General features: G+C 42.7%; 1 protein-coding gene and 1 long non-coding RNA gene across 49 annotated transcripts in view; one reads left to right on the top strand and one right to left on the bottom strand.

The window, feature by feature from the left end:
- Positions 1-3,546: 3,546 nt before the first annotated feature.
- Positions 3,547-25,137, top strand: part of CASZ1 (castor zinc finger 1) — a 282,930-nt gene continuing 261,339 nt past the window's right edge. For 19 of the 48 annotated variants that reach the window (XR_015278822.1, XR_015278803.1, XR_015278813.1 and 16 more), the window contains exons 1-2: positions 3,607-3,903; positions 3,982-4,042. The gene's annotated coding sequence lies outside the window, so the exon portion shown is untranslated. Of the gene's footprint in view, positions 3,904-3,981; positions 4,043-25,137 lie in introns of all 48 variants that reach the window. The other 29 variants (XR_015278800.1, XR_015278811.1, XR_015278812.1 and 26 more) reach the window with 5 other exon arrangements.
- LOC147649574 (uncharacterized) lies at positions 5,926-9,641 on the bottom strand. Its single transcript, XR_015278829.1, has 2 exons — positions 8,962-9,641; positions 5,926-8,833 (listed from the first exon to the last, which is right to left on the bottom strand). It is a non-coding gene; the product is annotated as an uncharacterized LOC147649574 (long non-coding RNA).

Below are 25,137 nucleotides of genomic sequence, written 5' to 3'. Positions count from 1 at the left end.
CATACGGGGGCAGCCTTACCTGCAGGTTATCACAGCCTTGCACCGCGGGGCCACTGCAGCCGTTGTGCTTTGGCCTCCCATGGCAAGCTCTGGAGCTTTGCCCCTTTCTAAACAAGGAACCCATGCAGACTTACCAGATTTCCTTATTCAAAGGGTGAACACTGTCTCTTTAAATAAACACAGAGATCTCAGTCCAAATGGGAACTGAAGCCCAGGCTACCCTCGGTTATGAAACCTCCCTTTCAGAGCTCACAGGCTCGGGGCCTGCTGCTACACTTCGAGGTTAATAATCAGTTTTAATATTCACTTAGGGGGCTGTAAAAAAAGAATGAAAATTTCCTAATTTGAAAATGGACTTGATTGGCAGCTTTATTATCTCTATAAGGTGCATGGCATTCCACACAATCAAGTCATTTTTTAAAATAATCTCACTGCTTAAGTCGTACATGCTGCTAATTGCATTTTAATAAGTCTCTTTAAAATCTTTCCATATTTTTTAATATCCTAATATTAGATAAGTGATTGCTGGGGACACTGGAGGGCACTGAGGTTTATAGAAAGAGGAACACCATAATGAAGCTTTATTGGGATGGCATCACCAAACAATTGCTGTGATAGCAACACTCCCAAGCTTGGAGAAATGCCAGCCATTCCCCGCCTAGAACTGACACAGGCACAAGCCTCCCTGGCTCAGGACTGACAGAAAATGGATGCTTTCTGGATCATAAAATGGCCTCTTTCCATCTTGGAAATGGCTGAGGAGCTGTCCACTTTGGATTGGGAAAGGATTTTTCTCCATTGAACAGTGACTTTGAAACATTTTTGTTTTGCTTGCTTCTGGCTTGAAAATAAAAGTTTGTTGTTGTTTGGTTTTGGTTTTTGTTTTTTTTTCAATTGTGTCAAGATTAGACAGAAAGATTTCTTTAACAGCTCTATACAGTAGCAGGCCATGGGAAAGGCTTCCATGGAATTAGAAACTAAGGCTGCAAGTAGAAGATATGAGTCTGTCTCAAAGATGAAACCTAGTTGGGAGAGCATTTGGGAAAAGTGTAGTATGGTGTGGGGTTATTGGGTGTTTATATCTCCTATATGGGACAGGGAGCATTATCCAAGAACGCCAATCCAAACTTAATCACTCTAAAATTAAAAAACAAACAAAATAAACACGCAAAGAAGTTAAACAATGGGGGGCCTGTACTGACAAACTACAGACTCAAGTGCCCCAAACAACAGAAAAATTTTCAGCTCAGATCCAACTAGGATCCCATCTGTGCATCCACAGGGTGAGCTATTGCAGTAGTTACAATCCAGTGGTACAGGCAGGTAATTCACAACATTCCATGTGCAGAGCCAAACATTTTCTGTTGGAAGTCTGTCTTTATATGGAAAGTGCTGTTTTCTCTCTGTATATAAAGTTGTGTTTCTCCAAATTATGACCGCTGGGCAACTAGCACCACTTTCAGTGTAATTTAACACCATTGACCATGAGGGAGAAATACAGTCCCAAATTAATGTGTAACTGGCTTTTAGGGAACTTCACTGGGATAAAGGGACTTTTTTTTTGCCAAAACAGAATGGCAGTGCCAAATTTTACATTTTATTGCATTTTGTCCACTGCAATTTGTGTGTGTACTGGGACCTGAGATCAGAAAGTTATTTTGAGAACAGTCGTAACTTTAATGTATTGCCTGCTTTTATATGACTTTTTCCTCTCGACTGTTGTCTTCTGAAATCATACAATAATAAATCACAATGTCAGTTTCAGTTTTAAAAATAATCAAGCTTCTAGAAGTTCATTATTGATAAAGGAAACCAGAAAAAATGTGATATCTTCTTGAAGATTCAAGACCTAGGAAAGAAATACAGAGAATCTATAACTATTTTTTTTTTCCTTTCAAGTCTCATAATATTTAAGTAAAGTTATTTTTGGAATCCAAAAATTACTTTTAATATTTGAAATGGACAATACCAATATAGACATCTTGCATTAGTTTGCTTGAAAGTGAGCCATTTTCTGACTAACTGAAGCTCTGTCTATCCATGTGTATCTTCTGTACATCATCAGAGAATCCTTGGATCAGTCCATTGTATCTTTAGGTCTGATCTTACTCCCACTGAAACCCAAAGGAGTTCTGTCCCTGATGGCCAATTAAAAATGGATCAAGTTCAATTTTACCATATAGTACAAATAAGAATGGTTTGTTAATACTTAATTTCTTATTACTAGTTGTGCGTCTTTCTGGTTTTAAGACGCAGGAGATGCCACTGTAAAGAATTGGGTGTATCTGACATAAGCCATGACATAGAAAAGAGTTGTCATGTCTTCCTCTCTTCTCCTTTTTTTCTTTTCCTTCTGAGAATAAGAGCAGAAGGTCTTCTTTTGCACTGACAGGCTGGGAGGCACATGTTCAGCGAACTTCTGCACAGGAAGTAAATGTCCAGGTCATATTTATCCCTTTTCATGTGGTTCTTTTAATCCCCCAGACTGGGTTTCAGAAGAGTTTTACAGTTTCAGTTTTACAAAGCAAACCTTCCTTTAATGTTGGCATTTTAAAGAAAAAGCTTCAGTCAAAACATGTGTGTTTTACATCAGCCAGATGTGACGTTCAGTGAAACAGGCCACAATGTGGCAGCCAGCTCTGCTGCAAAAGCTGGACATGAAATGGGACCTACTAGTTCCCACTTGAGGGATCAGCCTCCTGAATCTCTCACCCATAAAAAAAGAAAAAAAATTAGAAAAATCCTCAGGAAAGTTATAGATCATGAGTATAGCCAGCATTGCTATGACTTGTTACTTGCATACCAGTATCCTGTATAGCCACATGACAGAACACAGCCCTACTGTGCACAACCTGTATACCCAAAAATGTGTTCTTGCCTAAAAGTGCTTAAATTGAAACAAAGCAAAAGGAGTTAAAGGTAGCAGAAGTTCATTAACATGTCCAGCACTGCACCAGCAGTCACTGGCTGCTCCAAAAATAAAACCTGATTTCACAACTTCCACTGAGCTTCACTGTCCCTATAACCTGGTCTTTCCAGGGTCTAATTATGGCCATTTTAATTAAAAAATAATGAAACACAATCAGATCTTAGGACTTAACTCACAGCCATGCCAGGTAGGGCAGGTCCCATTTTCAGCTGTCCACTCTAAGTTATGGTCAGCTGTGACAGGGTAAAGACTTTTTTGTACCTCTGAAAGCCCTTCCTGAGAGTGTTCTGAGGGTATGGCTGGAGATTACACTGGAGAGAAGGTTTTAAGCAGCCAGTGCTGTGGCTGGTGGGTCAGCAGGCCCCATGTCTGTGGGAGACATTTTAGGGGCCCCTGAGGCAGCCACCATTTCCTGCCACTTTTTGTCATTTTTCCTAGTCCATCAGGCAGTGCCTCAGGAGGAGCAGAAGTTATGGCTACCCTGCCATGATGATGACCATGGCATAGCCCTGCCATGGCTACCTTTCATCACGGTCTATGCAGCACTCTCTGGCTGTGTCATCTACATGGAGCTGTGCTGGTTCCTCAGTAAGCTGAGCACTGGGCATCCTCTCCGTGCCTCCATATTGTGACGGTTGGAGCCCCCTGACCAGCCCCTCAGGGGCTGTTGCTGCTCTGAGCTGGGGCAGTTGAGACTGGGCTGGGTTCGTTAAGGCTGACCTGTGGCAGTTGAGGCTGGTCTGAGGTGGTTTAGGCTGACCTGAGGGGGTTAAGGAGGAGCTGGGGCAGTTGAGGAAGTTGAGAAAAGGCTTAGGCAGAAAAGAAGGAACCTGAGGCCTTAAAATTCATCTTGCCAGTGTGTGTGGCCTCCAGAGACCTCAGCAGGTGTCTCACTCCCACCTCCTCACAGTTATCTGGGAGGGAGACCCCCAAGGGAGCACTTTCTGGAGACAATCCATGGAAAGCTCTCTATGGTGAGTAGTAGCTTCTTCTAGAAAAACCACTACAAAGTATACACCTTGTGCCACCAAGAACCTGTCTGTGCTGCACAGGTAGCCATCCTGGGAGTCCTGGGAAAGCAGCTCTGTACCTCTGTTCCTGTACCAGCAATGGGTGAGTATTTGCTCTATTTCCAAAATTAAACACTTTTCCTTGGTCATTAAGCTGCAGGGCTGGCTTTGGAATTCTCTGGAATAACAGCTGTGGTCTCTTGAATTGAGACCATTAATTTTTTTCTTTAAGTTTTGTGTTAATCCTGGCCTCCAGGCTTGGGCTCTCTGTTGATCTCCTTGAATGATATAACTAGGTTTTCCACAGAGTTGCCTGCTTTCCTCACTGTAGCTAGGTATAGATCTTGTCTTTACTGTGGGCTAAATGGTATGGTCAGATGGCCTGCAGTAAATTTGACAGGGGGTTAATTTAATGTCCTGGAGTCTGGGTGAGTGGGTGGAGTAAGACTGGAATATGTTCTTTCTCTGGAGTGAATCTGAAACAGGTATACTTTATAAGCTGTCATGTACAGTATATCTCTTCCAAATATCCTGGAGAAGAGCCTGTAAGACTGGTTAATTTCTTCATGGGGAGGTGGGTTGAGCAGGATTGTATTTGGGCATTGGGATTACCAGGATGTTGCACTGAGCTGGAACAACCGTCTGCCTCATTTCTGGGGAGCAGGAGAAATGCCATAAAGACAAGGAAACCTGGTTAAGGTATATATGTGGGTTAGTCTAAACTTGTTTGATCAAAGTAAGGCTGAAGTGTCTTTTAGAGGGTTTTGCAGGTATTATATTTGGTTAAACCAGATTTTACTCTTAGAGTTGGCTGGATTTGCATAAGCATCTTACAAGTTTTTACTCAATTAGTGTGCCCCCATTTCTCTTTGGCTGGTAAATATCTTGATAGATAGCACAAATAAATAAATAAATAAATATAAACACACATAGTTGTATTTTTTCTTTTGAAGTGTGTGAGTATTGAGAGCTTGATTGTTATTTATCCTTAGCTGTTCCTCTTATCTCCACTCATGATTTTTACATCATGTTAATTGATATTGTTGCTATCATGCTCTGCCTTGCATTTTTAAGGCCCTCTGACTGAGCAAGCAGCAGTTTGTGAAGCTATTTTTTAGGAAGTATCCATTACCAGTAGTTTTCTCTGATTTCACATGTATATATGACTCTTTACTATCCCTAGAAATTAGTCCTGGAAATAAGGAACAGCAAATCTAGATGTTTTTCTACCATCATCCTCTTAAAGCTAGAACATTTGCTACAGATGACTGGATTAACATTAAATTCTTGGCTGAAAACTACTCCAGCAGATGAAAGAAACAAACCCAAAAATTATAGGACTAGAGTAATGGACCCCACTTTCCAGACCACTTGCTCCTCATCCAGCAGGAAATCAGCCATGGTGTAACTGGCCAGTTTTGGAGGAAGAGGGAAGGTGGCTTTCTCTCATGCCTTCAGATCACAAAATCCATACAACTAGGATGAAAGTGAAATGGCTGTGGCAGAAATTTAGGAAATAAATTATTAGTTCTGATGTTCTCTATGTGACTGGGGTCCATTCCATTCAATTTTCCATTTGCCTTGCTTTCCTCTGCAACAATCCTATGATACAGAGAGGTAATAGAAAAAAAAAATCCATCAGTGGCTGTGAGGCACTCAGCTGCTGTGGTCAGATAAGTACCACAGTGAAGGAATCTCCTCTAAGTATCTATTAATGACACCAGTTCACAGGGCTCTTGCCCCTTCTATCCAAGGTGCATGAAGCATTCCATCAATGCTACTCATACTCCTTCGATACCCCTGAGAAGCAACGCATTATAAATCCCATTTTACAGATGGACGAACTGACTTTTCCCCAAGTCCCAGAGTGGTTCAGTGACAGAGCTGGGAATTGAACCATTAGACATTTCCCTCTTCATGACAGCTCTGTACAATCCCAGGACTCATTTATTTTCTCTATTAAAAAAAAAAAGAAGTAAACAAGTATTTTCTTTCTGAGACCCACTGAGGATGGGGGATTGGGGGGAAAATGGAAGTAAAATTAAAAATAAAATGACATAATTCCCTACTGGCCCTGAGTTGTCCAGTCTCCTTTACATTCACACTTCTCTTTGTTATGTTTCCTTGAAGTTGAGCCTCCCTGGAGAAGGGAACCTCAGAGTTTCTGGTGCTGGGGAAGAAATGTTTCAAGAAAAAGAAAAATAATCGCAGCTGCAATGTTAAAAATAAGAAGCTAATCAAAGGCAGCCCATGTGGGCGCCACTTTCATCTCTCATCTTCAAAGAGGTGCAAACAAACATTGTCGGCATGCCAAGCAGCAGCCTCAGCGCCTGATGATCCCATTACTCCTCCAGCGTCCACCCTCCCTTTCCATGCTGCTGAGCCTGTAGGCATGGGACTCCAGGATCACTGCCAAGGTGGCAACCTCTAGTCACCAGAGGGGAAACCACATATGGAATTTCTCTGTGGATCCAAATCATTTCATAACAAACATACTTGTGCCCTATAGATCATTCCTTGTACTGTTGCCTTTCTAGTAACAATAATAGCATCTCTCATTCCCTAAGATGCTGAAAAGCCTCTGGATCAGAGCATTTGTTCTGGTGCTTTGAGATATTTTGTTTTCCAAAGGTCTGGTTATTTTAAAAAATAATATTCAGGCTCTGATGGAATCCAGATGCACTTAGTGCAGCAGAAGAGTGTGGGTTAGTAGTTAAAGTGATGGCACTTAGGGGAATTTGATGTGCTGGGTCTTCTCCTAGCACTTATGAGAACTTGCCTTGAAATCCATGCACCTAATAGATTTGCACCTCAGTTTACCTGAATTTACTTGCCTCAACACAAGCCTGGCTGTTCCTGCATACCCTGAGGCAGTTCATATAATAAGTTAACTAACTTTGAACAAACAATTTAAGTATCAAACCCAAGGTATAGTGTGATGCTGTGTCTGAACTAGTGCAACTTATTGTATTACAGGGTCATCTTAAGCGCGGTAACACTGGAGCATTGCTCCAGAATGGGGCCTGCAAAGAAAATGCAGATCACTGTGTGCTATAAGGGGCAGCATGGGATAATGTAGCTTAGATTAAGAGGAGGAAGGGTAAATAAGGTGATAAACAAGGTGAAGAAAAGGACTGAACTCTTTCCATCAGTATTGAGATTTTCAGTGGATGAGTGAGAGTAAAAAAAGAGAATTTGTTCTGTGTATGTTGCCCTGCATTGTTCAGAGCATGAGTGAAATGTCACTCATGGTACTGCCCTCCTACAGAGAGGATCCTAACGAATGAGGGTGCAAGAGACCCATGAAACTCCTGGGCTCTGCCACTGCTCTTGTACATATTCTTAGGCTACTTCACCAGCTGCAAAACACTGATGGTTTAGATAAATGGCTTTGAGAGCCATAGATTAAAAGAACTAGATATTATTTCTTGGAACTAAATTGCATCTTGATGTTGCCAGAACCCTGGCGGAGCAGACACCTTTGCCACCTTGTACCTGTCTGGGGCTTTCCTGTTCTGTTAACATGAGCAGCGTTCCAGTAGCTGCAAGAACAGTTCACTGGTGCAGTCATCCACCCACAGAAGCTCTGTGGGGTCTTCCCAGTGTTTCACAATGAGAGACTGGGAGATGGAGGGGAGGGAGTAGAATTGGATCCAGCTCACTGTAATGAGGAAAGCCTGTCCTAGCCAGGAAAAGATTAAATTAGGAGGCTGGAGGAATACGGATGATACAGGGAGGGCATCAGGACATCTGGGGCTGCCATTACTGGCAAGAATAAAGGTGTTTTGCATAAGAGGAGGACACAGGGGAAGAGGAATCTCTCCCAAGTAGCACTGATTCCCCCTCCCCTCTACAGTGCACAACAAGATACAGATTAGACCATTACACCCAGGGGAAGCCACAGAGTTGCACTCTTTTTCATGGACAGTAGCAGGAAATCGGTGGATTAGAACCAAATGGGGAGCCTTACTCAAACCAGATGTGACCCTGGGGAGATCAGAAATGCTGAGATGTTTTTGCTTTGACATATCCGCCAGTGCTGAAGGTGGGGGTAGGCTGAGGGTGGCAGCAGCCAATTAGATGCTTCTGGATTATGTCATGCTGGTAATAGGCCGGCTGGCTTTTAACACAGAAAGTTAGAGGAGACCATTCTGCTGCTACGTAGTCAAAACCATGGGTGTATCCCAAATTTTAGTTGGCTCATCACCTGTTTCAGCAGCAAGACTTTGGTCTGGGACTTTCACAGCCATGCAATTGAGTTAACCACATCTGTAGGCTACAGGCAATTGTGGTCAAGCACTGCTGACCAAAGGTACCTTTTATTTCCATTCAGCAGACTTCATAAAATAACTTGAGTCTGTTTGGATGGGGAAACAAGAAAATGAAAGCATCATCATACTATGGTGACACGTACTGTAGAGTCCATTTTAAGTCCCAGCGCCAAAACCACCACTCTCTGCAACTGGATCTTACCTTGGTTCTTCTGTATTTAATTCTGCCCCTTGCTTAATGATAATTAATTTTCAAACCTCAGGAGACAGCAATGAGTATAGCACTGAACTGGGTGCACAGTTTAAGCACTTATACTTAAAGACCTAGCTGTAGATTCCTATGATTAGGTGAGGTTATTTTTCTTGCTTGCATGAGTTAAAGGCAAATTCTGACATCAATAGTCTCCAAAAAGTCTGTAATTCTATCACTGTAAAGGCTCTGACATCAGGTCAGTACAAAGTAATCCAACGTATTCATTCATTCTCAGCTCTCATGATTATAAAAGCCTGATGTGTGAGTTTTTTGCTTATTTGATTCTGGTAATAATGAAATGAGATGATATGATGGGAAATCAGTTGCTCCACTGGTGCTCTCACTCTGTCTCTTCCTTCATCCTTTTTGTCTAAATAAGGAGCACAAAATTAGCTTCAGTTAGTAGTAAATTATTTCAGAGGCCTTGAGGACTGTGATCAGTGTGTCCCTTGTTTTCTGCCAGGCCACAGGACATTTGTAACAAGGAAGCAAAAATACCTTGTCCAGCCTGTTTGCTTTTCTGCTGCTGCCTTAGAAGGAACAATTACTTAGTGAATTACCCTGGGTGAGAAAAGAGGGTGCATTAGATCAATGGCATTAAATCACAAGGAACCCTGAAGTCATGGAGACCTTCTTGGTCCCATACCAGCACAAACTGTTGCTCCTTAGGGTGCCTACCCTTATGCAAATACTACTATCCGTTAATTATGAATATTTCTGTGGGTGAAGCTGTTACTATTTTTAGGAAGCCTGCACCTAGTCAGTATCCACTGAAATCCATCACTGTTTATCTGCTGACTTTTGTAGACTTTGGGACAGGAAGTTTCTGCTTAGCCTAGAAAATAATTCTGTCATGTATATCCACCCCACCAGCTGGAGGGGCTGGCAAGCCAAGAGGGGCCTATCTGTTAAGAGCAGGGAGAAGCCAAGTCCTTTCTTGCTGTGTGCCCTCTAAACATCAGGCAATTGGAGGGTAAATTCTCCACTGTTTTGACTGAGTAGAGCTTTGTACTCTCCTAGCATAGGTGTAACTATGAAATTTAGGTGGAGGAGTTGAGTAGACTGGATTTGGGTGAACTGGAAAGAAGCATGTGTGTGCATGCAGAATGTCTCTGGCAGAATGAACCTAGACACTATCCAGGAGGAATGAGATGCAGGGAATATGGACCTAATGATACAACAGGAGCATGTTGCTGGAGACCCTGTCAACACTCTCTTGCTTTATGACTCTATCTGACCCCTCCCAGGGAGGGTGAGGTTCTGGTTTACATTAGCCCAGATGAGATGTAGTGTTGGCAGGACTCAGCAAGGTTTGCCGTGGAGTTTTGCTCACTGGCCAGCCCGTGCAGTAATGGAGCCATGCATGGTGAGTGTTGCCAACTGGGTCCCTTACAAAACAGTCTGAGGGTAAGCTTCTCAAACGATGGAGCAAAACCTCCTCCTTCCCCTTTCCCAAAAATATTAGTGCCAGTAGCCCACAAAACCAAAATAGCTGTCAAAGAACAAGCTGGATTTCATGTTGCTTCTGATGGTGTTTGAATGGTGTTTAGCATAGAAGTTTCATTCTCCACTGTGAAGGCCAAATTGCCCAAATTGTTGTCTGAGTCCCAAAAGGAAGGAGTTTATAGGCATAAGAGTCACAGAATTCCTGTCTGCACCATAGAATACTGTCCTGGTCCACCAGTGACAGTAGAAAGTGCTGTAGACTTGTAAAGACTTTCCTCATGGAAAAGTTCAGTGGGACAGGAGAGGGTGATCTATGCAAATGTGTATTCCACATTCTTAGCTCGCTCTGAAGAATCCTTGATAATCTTTACTCCTGAAGGTAAGCATGTTTCTCCAAGTGGGATTTATTTCAATACTTGTTAAGTGACAAATGAAAAAAAGTCTGAACACTGGGATGTGGTCTTACCCTTTAAGCTTCTGAGACCCTGGCAGAGTTCAAGCTACCCCAAAAGTAGGGTATGTTTCCAAAATTAGAGTCTTTGAGACCTGAAGAGAGTGATTTAGAAGATTAAATAATCTGTAAATCAGTACATTTGCCTGAAGAAAATGATAATTGGCTTCTCTGTGAAGCACTTTCCAGCCAGTTTGCATAACCTTTGCTTGGAAACTAAACAGAATTGACCAATTTTGATTTATGGCAACTTCCTTTCGCATGTCCTCTGCTCTGTTTGCATCATTGCCATGGCAGCAAAGGAACTCTTTATTTGTCCAGCTACCTCACCACATCCTGGCCTTACTTTGGAGATGTGATTCAAAAAGGCAAGGAAAGCTAGTTAGCATTCAGGAAACTGGAGGTCCAATGTCATTTTTCCTATTCTGCTCTTGCACATTATCCTTTCAGACTGAGAAGGAAAAGCTGAGCATAACCTCTTTACATTTATAAAGTTGCTTTAATCTAAAGGTCTTAATGACTTCATAAAGCTGTGGTGAAAGTTTCTGGATTTCTCTGGCCCGTGTGGTCTGAGCAAGATGGATTTTACGCTTATGCACAGCTAGCAGTGTTAAATAAGTGGCACAAACCCAAGACACTGAAGAAGTGCAAGAGAAATGGGAGCTGATTTTAAGACAGTAGATGGAGTCAGCTGAAAAGGCAGGAAGTGTTCATTCTCCAAAACAAGGGGTTTCTTCCTTTAATGTGGGGTTGAAGAAAGACAGAGGGAGATGTGAGAAATGAAACAAAACACAGACTTAAATACAAGACTACGTCTGGAATTCGTGTGTACAAGTACACAATGGCTAATATAGAATTAAAGTGGGGTTCACCTATGTCCAAGAACTTAAAGTTTTTTTGAGAATTCACTGCTTCCCATCTCATCTCATTCCTCTGAAATAATAGATTTATTCAGTAGCTCTTACTTAATCCTTTAGAGTGTAATCCTTACTTAACCCTTGTTTGGGAGTGCTGATTTTGCTTATGTGATTAGGCCTTTTAATATTGTTGGCATAATAGCCTTAGGGAACAAAATGAAGCAAGTCCTCCTCACCAGTTGGGGTCCAAATTCTCACATGATCCAGAAACTGCTGTTCAGTGTTGAGATGCTTGGGTGCTCCTTTCAATGAGTAGATTACCTGGAGCAACAATGTCAGAGCAAAAGGTTTTGTGGTTCCCAGCAGTTATCGCGGGCATGGATTTTAGCATGGAATGAATTAACTCAGAAATTCTCCACTGTTTTTTAAGAGGCAGACACTGTGCTGGGATAATGGTGTCAAATAGAAGGCTGGATTGGGGTGTTTCAAGGAACAGGCAGACCTGGTATCCTTGGGGAAGAGTTGTTGATGGAGTCAGATAATTCACTCTTCATGTTAATTCTTCTATTTGGAGTAAAGGAACAAGTCTGTTAAAATGTTTGCCCAATACTTTGGGGCCAACAGTTATAATTATACTTATTCTAATACATATCCATGCATTTGGTGACTCACTGATGCAAATCTGCTTGACTACTTCCAGAGGGGTTTGCAGCAGGGGTGGCAGAGGAAGAGACAATCTGGTCCCTGGGTTTGAGCCCTGGTGTGAGATTTCTGCTCTTTTACATACCCTTGAAGCTGGGATGGCCTGAGTGCAGAGTCTGGATTTTGCTTTTGGTTTGTGCTCTTGCTGTGGCTCTTCAGCAAGACCTGACCGAAGTTCTTCGTTGAGACAATGTAATTGGGACATAAGTGAATTCCAGTCAGTTCGGGAAACACATCCTTTCAGTTCCTGAAAACATGCTATTATTAATTAATGAGCGCAAATACTAAGGGGGCCGCACGCCTTTCGTTCCTTGGTCTCAGACTTATGTCTCTCCATTCGTCTCTTCTTGCTAAATTTTTCAGTGTTTTTAACATCAGACTGATGTTACGTATAATTACCAACTTTGCACCAAAATTATATTTGACATGGCTTGTGTGGGAAATTAGAGCATTTCAGAGACTACAAATTCACCTGGGAAGATGAGCCAGGCAAGACAAGGCAGCACAGAGTGGAAGTAATTTGAATATTACATGTGCCCTCCTGAAAATGCCAAAATCATTTAAATTGCTAGAAAGGATATTTTCTCTAATTAGCTGTGTGTGCTGGAGGGTTCATAATAATGCAGTGGATTGTGGAAGAATGGACTGGCAGAATAGAGGCTGCCTGTGCTCCATAGGGGGCAGAGAGGAACTGGCAGTAAGAGTCCCCCCCAGCTTTCTTCCCTGAAAAAATAAAGATAATTATCATCCATGCAGCTATTTACAATGATACCTCTCTTTTTAAATGTATAGAGAATGTGCCCTGTTACTTGGTCATCCATGGTATTAACTACTGAGGGAGCCCCGGTAACAGTGCTAGCTGGGCAGCTGTGCTCCAAGCTGAGATCCTGCGCTGTTTGCTGTTTCAGGAGGCTCTAACTGCCTTAGCTCTGCTCCACCCTCGGGCATCACTGCACTGCTCTCTGACACTTCTTCAGTTTCACAGGGTCCCACAAATACGGTCTCCATTCCCCTCACTTTGCTCTTTTCTCCCTGGGGCCCTGCTGGTAATGTTCTCACTTCCTTCCACAATTACAGTGATAGCCCCAGTTAGGCCAAGCAAAGTCTGTATTTTTTTTATTCCTTTTTAAATTATCCTGATGACTGTAGACATTCTGGGGAGATATATGCAGGGAGAGCAAGAGGCAGACACACTCTCATGGATCTTCTCTCTTCCTGACATCGATTGTTTAAGCATTAAACCATTCGCTGACTCTTGTGACTCTAAATGATGTGGGGCTTTTTTGAGGTTTTCCTCCCCACAGCTACAGAAACCACACTGGAGCATGAGTCTCTCTAATGTGAGGGCTTCCACTTGTGACTGTGGAGTGAGGCTGCTCCTGGTTCCATCTCCTTTTCTGCCATCACCGTTCCTGTGGTTTCTGCTTAGTTACATATTCATTTTTATAATGCAATTATCATCTTGTGGGATGGAGGGGAAGACACCCTAATTAGCTGCTTAAAGCACTTTAAAACTGCATGTGTCCATGTCTTTAAAGGAGACAAAACTGTAGAGTGGATGCTGTTGCACTGTGCTGAATGTTTCCAGTGCTGAGAGTTGCAGGTAACAGAATTGTACCTACATTATCTGATGCATGCCATGGCAGTGATTATGCATTTAACTCTCAAAGAGTCTGGATCCTATTGCTTCCTTGCACCACAAGGTATCATTTGCACCCTGGCAAAGGGGATGTAAATCACTACCTTGTTGAGCAAGTGGGGAGTTCTGTATTGGGAGTTTTTCAGAACTGTTTTATATGGAATGAACAATAACATGAATTTCAAGACAAGGTAGAAGTGGGGTTTAAACTCCCCCACATCCATATGTCTTCCAGGGATCCTGAAGTACGGCAGTCTAGGCTTGGGGGTACAGAGCTGTTGTATTTCCAGAGAAATTGGAACTAGGTGCCTGCATCTCCCTGTGGATCTGTTTCTTAGCTGCATAGAAAGGCTGCTTTGTAACAGCAAAGAGGAACTAAATATTGGCCAAGGATGCCAAAGCTAGTACCTGCTTTTTGGGAAGCTGGCCTCACATCTTTAGTGTCCACAGAGTGGCTGGGCCCTGTGGTTAAGGTTTCAGCATGGTCCGTGGCTTGTTTCTCCCAGAAAGATGAAGAGCTGAGTTGATTTGAGAACATTACTCCTGGATAGTTCATTGATTCCTTCACTTGATTTCTGAGGACTGCAGGCAGGAGTGATGCTTGCAGTCTTCCAAAGCACACATGTGAGTATCACAAGCCTTTTCCAGGTGATAATGTTGGAAGTTCAGTACCAGGGCTTGGTATTGATGCAGTTCCATGTGTTTTGTGGTGATGGTTATGTTTAGGAATGATGAAAGGTGATGAGCTTGAACAGGAAGGGAGGCGGCTCCAGGAAAACTTGAAAAACAAGAAGCATTGTTTTGTTCTGAGTGTTGATCATTTTGTGTAACTTGGGCAACTGGGTACTATTCTTGCACTGGAGAGGAGGGAAATATATGAGTAATCAATTCTGATGAATTACTTTCCTTTGTTCATAAAGTGGTAGTTATACCCTCTCTCAGACCCATTTTCAAACAGCCCATGACCTTGATATTACTTTATGTCATCTCCCATATTCCTTTAGTGCAACTTCATTTGCAGCTCAGGATTCAGGATTCTTCAGAGAGTTCCCGATTTTGGCCTGCTCTCTGGAAGGTATCATTGGCCATCCCACTGCAGGACAGTAGAGAGGGTGTGCACCCTTGGCATGTATGGCTCCACCTGTAGTAGCAAAACTGCCATTAAGAACAGCAGGTGATTTCCTCCAGGGAGATTCCATAATGCTTTCCCTATATGATGATGAAGCATCACCTCTAGCTTACTTACTACAAGGAAGAATCCCCTGAACAAAGAGCATGTGAAGATGGCAAGCATTTGCTTCTGCCTCCTTGTTCTAGCTGAGCTGTGACTACCACCCAAGTAGATTTGCCAAGTTTTCTTCTAGTACCTGTCCTCTCCATCTCCAGCATGATTCCACTAGATGGTGCCAAGAACTCTCGTGCTGTTGCAAAGAGTCTGAGGCCTTTACTTGCTTTGTACCTCAATGAGAAGATGCCTCTGGCTTGGCACGCAGGCTTTTTCTGGAACTGTTTCCCTAAGGGGCAGTTTCCCAGATTTGCCTCTAAATCAAGGAAGAGTTTTATGAAGTGGATTGATATCACAGGGACAAGCTGGCATGAGGGGAAGGAGGGGAAGATTGTCTTCTGTACTGTGGGCAGAATTTTCACAAGCTGTACAATTTATAATTTGTTTTGTGGGATTTCCTTTATTTTTTATATTTTTCTCTAAACAGTACAATTTTTAGTGAAAGGAAGGCAAATGCAAGGGCTACCCAAAATGATGCACAGTGAGCTCTTCTCTGAACAGCTCTCTACGCTCTTCAGGCCTGACCTGAAGCAGCTTCTCATAAAGCAGCCCTGTCCAGCAGCTAGTTCCATCAGTGAATCCTTGCTCTGCTTTAACCACCCACCGTTTTCTCCCAAATGGAGGATTCTAGCATGCACACAATTATTTTCATTTTAGGAATTAGTACCCTCTAAGAGTACCTAAAATCAGCAAATTCCCTATCCTGTCCCTGTATGAAAGACAATCACATCACTGAGCCCAAATAATGTTGATAATCTCCAGAGTTCTCATTTTAAGAGCAATATCCATATTTATTTTCGTGAAGCCATTGTAGCTAATCTCAGGTGCTGAGAAGTGAAGCAAGTGATATAGTTGGGGATGAAATCCAGCTTCAGATATTAACTCCTCTCCACTTCTCAAGAGCAAATCCTCCAGAACTGTTGAACTCCTTAATTCATCAATTTCTGTTGCATATCATCTCCTTAAGGGATCTCTAAACTTTGGTTGTCAATAATTCCTGGCTCCTGGAGCAGACCCTTGTCTTCCAGATTATTTTATATAAGCAAATAGAGCAAGGGTTTTTTTGTTTGTTTTTTGTGCATTTTTGTTTGTTTGTTTTATTTTGTTTTGTTCAATTTTGTTTTGTTGGGGGTTTTTTAACACATGGTCTAACTCTGGTCAATATGATTTACCTCACTTACTTTTGTGGAGTAAATGAGATAGGTTCTGGAAAATGTCTATAATGTAGTTTACTGTGACAAATAGTTAAAAAGCTAGATCATTGCATTTTTACTTTTCCTTTTTTTCTTTTTTTTCCCCAATCTTTTTCCATTTCTGAACTTGTCCTTTATTTTCTGTCTATCTCATTTCATAGCCCTCTCCTCCCCTCCTCTGCCAATTTGTCTCCCCTATCCTCTTTCCCTGTCCTCCAAATGACTACACAGGCCACAGCAGTCACATCTTCTTGACATCATCCCATCAGCAGACTGTGGCTGTGACATGTTAGTGTGCATATGTTGTGACAAAAGCAGTACAACCAGCTAGGGAAACAGGGGGATCAAGTACCCCCTGAGGCCTTCAGAGAATCACAGGGAATGAGAGGCAAGAGCTGCGTTTTTTTGACAGAAGAAGATCCAGCTGTTCAGGGGAGTGTTAGATCCAGCTGTCAGCTGAAATATTTAAAGGAGATATTTTCTGTATTTAAAATCCTCTTCATTCCCCCAAGCATCCCCCTTGCAGTGCTGCTTAATTGCAGCTCATCTACACTTTTGACTGTTAGTCACAGTGTGTTTGCATTCCTGAGTTTAGGACTGCTCTCAAAAGCAGGTGTGGCTGTAGAAACTTCTTAAGAGAAAAGGAGGCCCCTCTTCCTGCTGAGCAGGTAGTGTTGGAACCATAGTCTGAACAAGGCAGATGGAGCCAGCTGTGCAGTTTTCATGGTGTAGGAGCCCAAGCAGTGGCAAGACAGAGGCCTGACCGTGAAGCTTCAGGGGTGGAAAGCAGGGCAGAAACAGAATACAGCTAATGTCAGGTTTGGAAGCAACCCATGGAATATGGGACAGTCTCTACTGGAAGATGACTCTCAGATAGAACCATGTGAGTAGAGACCCTCCTTACCCCTGGTAGTCCCATTAAACAAGAGAGATGGCACATGCATTGCTTATTCCTGTGGCAGGCTGGTATTATAAAACCTTTTTTTTTTATATTATGGCCACAACAAAAGATACTGGATTTAGTCTTCAAGGTTTAGGTCTGCTGTGTAGAGATCAAGAGAACAAACTCTAAAAAAGCAGAAGTGAACATAGATAAAACAAGCACTCTAAAAAAGTATTGATTGAAAAGCATGAATGACTTATTTCTCCATCTTTCCTCACTCTCTCCTAAAATGTGTACAAATGTACAAAACCCTTTTTCTTTACTACTCATTCAGAAGTATGGAGTTATTTCCCTAAATATCATCTTATCTTTACAGTTGGAGTGAATTCCCACCCAACCTAAAAATTGACCCCATGATTTCTTTGAAAGAGCTTTCACAGCCACCTCATAATGAGAACAGTAGTAAACTGCTGAGGAGCCCTTTGTGGTACTCTATTCCATCAGCTGCTCTAATACCTTTTTGATTATCTCAGTGGACACAGATATAAATGCTGCACCTTGGATCCCTCACTTGCAAGTTATCTCCATTTTTATTTTTTTTCCTTTTCTTTTTAAAATAAAAATGACTGCTGATGTTTATGCCCTGTAATACATTATGTATTATTTTGTTTTAAGCGCTGCCTTTTGCATCCTGACAGTAACAATAAAATGTGAGTATGGGATTCCTAATACAGACAGACTAATGTTTCCACTGCTAGCCTTCCCTATCTCTTCCTTTTTTCTTTCTGCTCTCTAAGCACTTTTCTAAAGGCTCCTTTTATATTCCTAATAAAATTAGACAAAATACATCGATTTACTGGAAAAGAGAGTTTGGATTTTTTTCCTTGGTGATAGCATTTTCTCCACCACACACCTTTTAAAAATGCTGGTGAATATTCCATGTAAAAGACATCCAGTTTCTTCTTTTTGGGGGTTGGATTTTTTTGTTTGTTTTGTTTTGGGGGTTTTCAGTGTTTTTCAGGTTGTTTGTTCAGTTGGGGCTGGTTGGTTGGTTGGATTTTTGATATTGTTGCTCTTTTTTATCAGTTCCCTGATAATTTCCCCACCTTGGTTCTGAGAATACTCTGCTTGTTGCCCCTGCTATGGACCATTTTGTCTATGCTGATCTTCTGAAGTAATTACCTTTAATTAGTGAATGCATTTTTGTCATATCTCCAAACACCCATAAATGGCTGTTCTGCTCATAGTGGGAACTGATCTTGAAGGGACTTTTTTTACTCCTTTTCCGTCTACAGATTGTGCAATCCATATCCTGATGTCTGACTTCCATTTTGGTGTAATGGATCCCCCCTTGCCCTGTTCCTTGTGTGCCTCTAAAACCAACTTCAGCCAGGTGTTAGATTATAAGAACCAACTTGGTGGTGGTGTTACACTGATGTAGGCAACCTTACTTGAGCAATTAGTCCTGTTGTGGTTATCCTGCTGAATCTCACAGCTGTAAATCGTGCATTGGGTTCTTTGTCTTCTCCTGAGATTTGTGTTGATCCCATTGTTCTGCACTCTAACAGCAGCCTACTTGCAGTTACAATAAGGGGAAGGAACAATCAAAGCTGATTGAGCTTGTTCATACTCCACACTACTGGAGAGCTTTCAGAACCCATCATTATGCTTTGGGGATTTAAGAATACTGAGATATTCACTTAGTTATGGTGTAGTCTAAAATCTGTCATGCTCATTTAATGCACAAGGAGGAGAGGGAAGAGACGCAGTCACACACTAAAAAAAAAAAAAAAAGCAATTTTCCTTGTAACAATTGTGTTAAAATATTGATACGGATGCATAGTGGAAAAACTTAACGAGTTGTTAGTGTTAGAAATAATGCCAGCACTAGACATCTCTTGTGTGTGGAGTTTCCAAGATGGTGCTTAGCATTTCTGAGAAAGAGATCTCATGAGAAATGTGGAATTGCTCTACTTGGATCAGACCAGTGACACTTCAGTCTGGTATTTCCTCCCAAGGCATCTAAAATGTCCTGTCTATAACCACAGGAGGTAGCACTGAGAGAGACCATATTGTGATGAAAACCTTTCTGTTTTTACCAAAAGCTTTGACTAAGGTTGGGTGTTGAACATTCTCAAGTGCTCCAAATACTGCATCTCTTACCAAGGCTACACTTTGAGTTCAGAAGAGTCTGTGATTAGGGCAGTTTGTTGGCAGACACACTATCCAATCTTGATTCCAAACTGTTACAAAGTTTATATACCTTGAGCATATCACTTTTTCTGTGCATCACGTTTACAAAATTCTTCCCCTCCCCCCTCCCGCCCCATTCTCCATATAGCATCCTTTGACTCTGCAAGTTTGTAAACATGATAGAAAATATTGCTTTTACATGTGTTCTTACTGTTTTCAGTGCTTTCCCTGATTTTGATCAAAGCTTCATCTTCTGACACCCAGATGCTCTTGGTGTTTTGGTTCCTTGTCAAATTGGGATGTCTCAAGCCTTTCAGATGGTGAGCTTTCATTGGGATGGGCATTCCCTGGAATCCTACAGCTTCACTTTGGGATTAACTAAGAGGTGCAGATACTATGTGGATGTATGAAGTAACAGGGACTTCAGAGTGACCCACAAAATCTTTTCCAATGCTGTCCTCTAGTCCTGGGGTCTTTCATTGGTTCTTACTCCTGGAAAAAGTCACTGAATTAATACATTCTGCAGAGCATAAACCAAGTCAAGCAGGATATGCAGGGCTCTGTTAATGCAGACCTCTATCCATCAGAGACTCAGCTGAGACCAGTAAATCTGAGCATTTCCTTTAAGATGAAAAAGAGAAAGGAATTAATTTTAATGAGTGATGTTTTTTCTGCTGCTTGCCCTGTTGTGTGCAGCCTCTGTGTAGGCAGTGTGATCTGCCATGATGTCAGTGCTCTATGATCAAACCCCTTCCAAGAGGGGATATGTTACACGTGTTTCTGTGTCAATTCCAGTCCCTGAAGAATGTTGCCAATCCATTAAGAGCCTGGCAGATTGTACTGGGAAATGCTAGCATGAGCGCAGAAGAGAGAGGCAAGCCTGAGAATAAGGAGGAAGGAAAGATTAATCTCAGCAGCAATTTTGTATCCAAGAAGGTTTTCCAGGGATATATTGTCCTCAGCTTATACTTTGCAGAATACTGTTCACTTTGCTGAATGTCTTACCAAGAAGGCTTCCTAGCAGAAAAGATTTCCCTTATGACTGCAGACCATTCCTATACTGTACAGTTTGCTTGGCATCCCTGGCTTTTGTTTGCCAATACCTGATATTATAGAGACCTGAGAAAACTATAAGTATGTTGGGCTGTGCTCTTTAACAGCCTGCTTCAGATGAAATGCTTGAGCCCTATTAAGTATTAACCCTTTGAATATCTGGTCCTTGGTGTTACTGAAGGCAGTATGGCTTTGCATTGGATCCAGTAAGTATATTGATTCCTGCTCACAGTCAAAAATCAGACAAAACTGAATTTTGTTTCTCTTCTATTGGACTGTTTTTTGTTTCTATATCTGTCTCTACAGAGAGCAAGAACTAGGAAATCCTGCTGCTGTAGTATCTATTGCTGCCCTAGTGGGATTCTGACAATGGAACTGGACTGAGCGCTGCCAAAATTGTTTTGTCTTACTTTGGGTGGTATGATACTTCTAGATATATGGCTCCCAAACAAAAATGATTTCCCTTTCTTTCTACTGGGTGTGATGCCAGGAGAGGAGTGTTTTATACTAAAGAAAGTAAGTGAGGTGAGGATCTCCTGTGGGCTCTGTAGTACTTTGAACCAAGGCTGGACTCACAGGAAGATGCACAATACAGCATGTGGAGGACTCAGTCCAGATACCTGTCAACACTAAATAAATCTTCCAAATTCTTCTCACATTTAAAATTAATTGTTAGGGGAGGAAGGGCAGTTGCTTTTAATATACATCACTTAAACTGTAGATAGATCTGCACAAGCCCCTCCTTTGGGTCCCCTTATGTCAAGGTTTTAGTCTGAATTATTCCTGTTCCCCTCCCCATTACCAACAAGACTTTTGTCTTACACTGCTGAAATCTCTGTTCATTTAAGCAGGAGGGAGTGATAGCTCCATCAAAAAGCTAACAAAGGTCCAGAGCTGGCAAAAGTAATGGAGTAGCAATGTAGAAATTGAAAGGACAAGGAGTCTGAAGCAGAGGGATTGCTGCAGTGCTGCCATTAAATGATCATGGGCATCATTAAATGAGTGGCATCAAATGCCAAGCTTTCAAAAGCCGTCTATCTGTTTTCTGGGGAAGTTCCAACCTGATTACCAAGATACACCTTAGAAAGGAACCATGTAAAGTATAGAAGCATATTTTTTGAGAGAACTAAGGGAGTGGTTTCTAGCCAGTTTTCTGATATTTGCACCACTGAGTGAAAATTCCTCAAGGTTCCTGCCATGTGGTTTATGAAGAGGGACTCCCAAACTGTTTCCGTTCTCTTTGCTGGCATACATCAGTGAAACATCTTTCTCTACCAGATCTACTAGCCAATCTGAGCACAACTTACCACCGAGCTCTTTTAATGAGAATACTAACTGGTGTTGCCTTCTGGGACCCCAGTGCGGCTGACCCAGCGCTGCTGTGCGAGACAGGAGTTGTGGGTTCTTGGTGCAGACTGATGGATTTGGCTGGGACTGTCACTACATCCTGTGCTTGTGAGCTGCTCTCCTTTTTCCAGCTTCCCCTCAAAGTGCCAAAGTGCCCCCACAAACCACATGCCCAGAGCACTCCATTCAGGTTTGTCGGTTTTCAAATCCCAGTTTGCCTGGTCCCTGAAGCAGCCTCGGGGAGCAATCAAAGCCACTGCAGTGCAGTTTCCGACTGGGAATTTCCTTCCTATTTCTGAGTGAGAGTGTGTGTGTGTGTGTGTGTGTGTGTGTATATTTACATGGGGGTTTTTTTTTCGTTTGTTTTTTAAAAAAGAACACCCACAACATTTTGGTTTTGTGCACTAAGCACTTTTGAGGGCAATATGGGGCCCTGTAATATGGAGGTTTATAACCTCCTCAGCTAATGCTCTCTGACACTCTGTTTTGATATCATTACTACATTATACTCACAATTTTTGAGTGAAAAAATACAGTACTTAGAAAGTCGAAATTCATAAATAAATTCATGTCAAACCGCACTTAATATTGATTTTGTTAGTGTTCAGATTCAATAATAAGGTACTGCGTGCATGAATATTTAAATATAATCATCATTTCTGCATCTCCTAATGGCCTCTGCTCTTCTACACTCAATTTAAACACAATTTAAAAACTATAATGTATTGAAAAATACTAGGATTTAGCAATAAATCACCATTGGGATACTCCAAGCCTTTTATAGGATGGCTCAATATCTGCTTCTCAAGGGACAGCACAATTAGATTCATGTTTTTAAACTTCTCAATTATCCATATACCATAATTTTATGTGAAAGTTTGTTTCTCTTCCTCCCCCCTCCACCCCTGCTCCCCCTCCTCACCCTTCACCAGATACTCTCCCAGTAGGAAGCGGAGAAATCGCTAAGTGTTCTCTTAGCTGGGTTAGTATAGTAAAAAGGAGTCAAAGGTCACAGTCCTCAAACTGAATTAAATCCAGAGGCTGTCAGGGAAAGCAGAACGCTGACTCACTTAATCACATTATTTGGGGAAAAATATAGGGGGAGGAGGGAGATAAAATGACTCAAAATGAACTCACCAAGGAGGAAACGGAGTTTTTATATTTATTTAAAAAGCAATATTCGTCTTTATCAAATAGACGCAGGATGGTTCGATGAGGATGGAGCTGGCTGGTCATTTGCGCAGTCGCAGGCAGGAGAGATCTGGCAAGCAGTTTTTTCCTGTGCAGTGAGGGAAGGATGCAGTGCCCTCGATGCCTTCAGTACCAGGCTGAGTTGTTTATTGATGGGGGGTGTTTCTGTAGTGCTGGTCGCTAACCCATCTGCAAACCACACCCTTTGAGGTAGGTCATTATCATTATCCTCATTTTACACATGGGGAAACTGAGGCACTGGTGGATGAAGTCATCATGGCAGAGTCCCAGTGACAGAGCTGGGTCTTTGGGCTCCTAACGCTAATCCCTCTGCCCAGGCTATATGGCCATTCTCTCTCACCAATGTCCTCAGAGACCATGATGGAAAGGGATATTAAAAGGATCTAGCGCTGGAATCTAAAATAGTAGTGCTAACATCTTAGGAGAGCAGTAAATCCCAGTGGCATTGGTGTGGGATTGACTCTGCTGGTCCTGAGGGTGGCTTGCCAGTTCTGTTCAATGCATTGCTATCACATGTGAGAAAATTGTGAATAGGGGAAGAGAGAAGTGGAGGTCTGGTGTCCAATAGGGAGGATGTGGCCATGTCACTGGGTGATGCTGGCAGTATCACACAGTACCCTTGCAATGTTTTATAAATCATTATATAGGACTGGGAGTCACTGTTGGCTGGGGATGAAGGCGTGGCCTGACTAACGGCATCTGTCCACCCTGATGGTGGAGGGAGGGCAAAGGTCTGCCGAGAGGCACACGGTCTGCTCACCTTTACAATCCCTAATTAAGCAGTCGGAACTTCTCCAGGCCACGCTGTATCTGGCTGAGTTTTTGCTTATATTCCATATTTCACCTAAATTCATTAGAACTGTTTCCTAAAGAAATTTAATGTGTTTCATTGGCACTGTTTTTATCTCATACATCTGACAAAGCATCAGCAGCTGCCTCAGGATCACATCAAACCTGTGAAGTCCCAGGACTTCACAAAACATGTAATTGATGGGAGAAAACTCTAACCCAGATGAGATGTTGCCATTCTATCTGCCACAATTTAAAGGTCTGTTAATTCATTTTTGTGGGAGAGTAAGACAGATCTTCCTTTCCTTGACAGGCAGGAACCACTTTCATCTCTAACAGTTCTAGAGCTCTTTTGTCAGGCTGTTGTGTTGATCTGCAAAATATATTTGTAATCCTGATACCAAATATAGTCCACCTTCCATTTGCTCATGTGAGGAGGAAAGGATAGGAAGTGCTCTTTAAGAAACAAAGCAGGGTCAGGAAGATTATTGCAAGAATTATGCCCATGTGCACCTGGAGTTTTAATGATTTTTTCAGGCTGCTTTTGAGCTTCTCCAAATGTCAAAAAGTAGAAACAAAGTCTTATCTGAAGGGAACCGTGTATGGCAAACCATGATTTCACCAGTTTTTCGGTGTATTCCTTCTTCAAGTATGTTGAGTATGAGGGAGCACCTGGATCTGTGTGTTAGGGAATGGAATATTGGCACTTGTTGGAGGCCCACTGGCATACAGCACTTCAGCTTGGTGGAAACTGTTGGGGAATGCACACCTCGATGAGTGGACTTGCAGATGGAGATGCAAACTCCAGAAGAGCCCCAACAGCTCTCCAAAAGGTGTCAGAGGAGGCAGTAAGGTACTCAGGGGAAAAGCTGTCAGCAAAAAGTATTCAAGGTTTTTCACAGCTGCCTAATCACAGACCCCGCATAACCACATATGACAGAGCGGCAGGAATTTCCTGTCCTCCCTAACGTCCCTTTCCATTTATTCTCCGTTGTTCTGACAAGATGCTCGATGCCACTCGTATTGCAATCAGCCGGTTCTCTTTTCAGGACTATCATCCTGCCGCAGCAGTTGGTGGAGCAGGTGAAGCCCTCATGCTCCCGTTGCTCACCAGGCCCGCAGTGGAGCGCTCGCGGCCTGCAGGTGGCGCTCTGGCCCTGCGGGGGCCCCGGGAGCGCTGAGCCCCGTCCGCGCCGGGCGCCGCGGCTGGAGAGGAGCAGGAGCAGGATGGTGACAGGAATGGGTCACACTTCAGCCGCGACTGAAGCGTCCCCAGCTTCAGAGAGACATTCAGCGACTTTCCCTGCATTTGGTGCTGGCCGTTAAAAATTGGTCGTCCTTTGTTACGGCTTCACTTCTATCACTTTTCACCACAGAGTTTGTTTTCTACAGAAAACAACCCCTCTGTGCGAGGCGTTCCAGCTGGAGTGGGGGGCCCAGGGAGCCGTCTGGAACCCCCTCGTGTGGGGTGTCCTGGCTGTGGCGGGGGGCACGTGTGTCTGGCTGGCATCCCTACCATGCAGGCTGGGGTGGGGAGCCGGCTGGCATCCCCTTCACAAGGGGTGCCGGCAATGGAGGGATAGAGGGTGAGCCCAGTGCTCACCAGCTGAACTGGGTACCAGCT

This window comes from Cyanistes caeruleus, chromosome 22 (assembly GCF_971803275.1).
Source record: "Cyanistes caeruleus chromosome 22, bCyaCae1.hap1.1, whole genome shotgun sequence".
NCBI classification, from domain to species: Eukaryota; Metazoa; Chordata; class Aves; order Passeriformes; family Paridae; genus Cyanistes; species Cyanistes caeruleus.
The sequence above is the reverse complement of the archived record's forward strand: the minus strand, read 5'-3'. Positions and strand labels throughout refer to the sequence as shown.